Source organism: Puntigrus tetrazona, chromosome 5, assembly GCF_018831695.1.
Source record: "Puntigrus tetrazona isolate hp1 chromosome 5, ASM1883169v1, whole genome shotgun sequence".
In the NCBI taxonomy this organism is placed as follows: domain Eukaryota; kingdom Metazoa; phylum Chordata; class Actinopteri; order Cypriniformes; family Cyprinidae; genus Puntigrus; species Puntigrus tetrazona.
This window is the reverse complement of record NC_056703.1, coordinates 3,735,210-3,737,709: the sequence shown is the minus strand read 5'-3', so window position 1 is coordinate 3,737,709 and position 2,500 is coordinate 3,735,210. Positions and strand designations below refer to the sequence as shown.

Below are 2,500 nucleotides of genomic sequence, written 5' to 3'. Positions count from 1 at the left end.
TTTGAACTTTTTTTTTTAATGCAGCTAAAAAATAGTTTTGCAACCACTCACCTTCAGAAAATGAGTATATATTTTTTCAGTGTACTGTCATTTAGATACTAGCATTTATTTATTATCATTTTGAATTTACTTTTATTTATCTTTTCAGTTTTAGTATTTTTGTAAGGTGCTTTTGTAATTTTTATTATTTTCTTTATATTCCTATTGAACTATTTTTTTCATTAAGTCATTTTAACACTCATTATTCAGATTTTAGTTCATATTCATTTAAATTAAAATGTAATAATTTTAGCTTCATTTAAAGCTTCATTAAAGCTTCATTTATAGTAAACAAAACAATTACTGAGTTTAAAGAAAGACTACAAGAAACTGTGCAAACGCCAAATGCTTAAAACGTGGAAGTAATTAAGTTTTGCATTCATCAAAGCAACCAAATTTAAAGGCACAGCAGACTTACGTAGAAGTAAATAATTCTACAGGATGTTAATATTCTACGCATTCACTCCCGGCCGATAGAGGTCGCTCTTACACTTCAGCTAGACGCTTCACGAGTCAGCGCAGAACAAGTAAACACACATTGTGATGGTTAAAGTGGCTTTCTGAACATAACAGAAACCTACATACAGTTCAAAGCTTTAAACAATGCGTTCGCTTGTGCCATCGCTGCTTCATTTGTTCAGCGTTTTATTATTTTAATAGACGATCAACATCACACAGCCAGACTTGTATTTTGTTTACACACTGACGGTTGGGTACGTTCCAGCTCCACTCATGCAAAAGAAATAAAGAACACGCTGAAAAAAAAAAAAAAAAAAAAAAAAAAGCAAAATAAAGAGATCAAAGCGACAATGCGCAGCTCTATAACTCTGTTATCAGAGCAGCAAAAGGAATGGCGCCAATCCAAGTATCCAAAGCATTCTGGGTAATATAAGAGAAAGCATGGCCTCTTCACACACTGCTTGTGTGCTTATGCATGTCTCACTGTGTGTGTGTGTGTGTGTGTTTGGGGTAGAGACACTGCTAGTGACTGTTCAACAAACATGTTTGTTGACAATTACACTGTACTGTTCATATATGTGTGTGTGTGTGTATATGTGTGCATATATACACACACACACACACACACACACACACACACACACACACACACACACACACACACACACATATATACTAAAAATATGTATATATATACATATATATATATATATATATATATACATATATATATATATATATATATATATACATATATACACACACACACACACACACACACACACACACACACACACATATATATACATGTATATGTATATGTATATGTGTGTGTGTTTTATTTTTTTTATTATTAAACATACTAACTTACATTGTCCAATTTGCCAAAAATTTTCCAGCGCATTTTTCATTTTATAAGTTTAACAAAGCAAAATCCTACTCCAAATACACACCGGCTGGGAAGTTGACATTAACCATGTAATTTAGTATTTTGCTGTGCGCCACACGATGACGAGTCTGGTTGTGTGGTAAACTGATCTTGCTAAATAGTAACTTAGAAGTCCAAATCAAATAAAACATTGGAACACTGTTAAAAATGTTGACGCCAACATTAATTATCAAATCAGAAATGTTTTTTCAACACAAGACGCACTGAATCCCGAAGGAAAGTCACAGCGAAAGCGATTCCCATTCTGACTCCCGTCAAAGCTTGAGCGAGAACAAAAACAACCCGGAGAAACTCACTCAGAAACATCTACATAACCCTTCTTTACCTCCTTGCATCTCAACATAATGCGTGATAAAGCAAGCAACTTTCATGAAAAATAAAATAAAATAAAATATCCCTAGAAGAAACGCAATACTCGCGAGACATACATTACATTACAGCCTTTTTCTAATTTTCATTTAAAAGATGACATGCTCCCTGAAATGAGAAAGATATGAGAGAATCCAATGAGATCCAATGGACGGCGGATGAGAGAACACCTTGAGAGATGAAAACCAAGTGGAAGTTAATGACTGTTTATGTCTTGTCAACATCTAAACTCATACTACCGTTTAACTGATTGACTGATCCGCAGGAATGAGGAAACACTAAACTCTCACGCTCCACCTTGTGTGCTTCAGCTGGGCTTCTGGTAATTATTAATAGACCTGAGAGAGAGAGAGAGAGAGAGAGAGAGAGAGAGAGAGAGAGAGAGAGAGAGAGAGAGAGAGAGAGAGAGAGAGAGAGAGAGAGAGAGAGAGAGAGAGAGAGAGAGAGAGAGAGAGAGAGAGAGAGAGAGAGAGAGAGAGAGAGAGAGAGAGAGAGAGAGAGAGAGAGAGAGAGAGAGAGAGAGAGAGAGAGAGAGAGAGAGAGAGAGAGAGAGACAGAGAGAGAGAGAGAGAGAGAGAGAGAGAGAGAGAGAGAGAGAGAGAGAGAGAGAGAGAGAGAGAGAGAGAGAGAGAGAGAGAGAGAGAGAGAGAGAGACAGAGAGAGAGAGAGAGAGAGAGAGAGAGA

General features: G+C 36.3%; 1 protein-coding gene across 3 annotated transcripts in view; it reads right to left on the bottom strand.

Moving 5' to 3' along the window:
• znrf3 (zinc and ring finger 3) overlaps positions 1–2,500 on the bottom strand; it is a 70,321-nt gene that overhangs the window by 10,199 nt on the left and 57,622 nt on the right. The gene's annotated exons all lie outside the window — the stretch shown is intronic.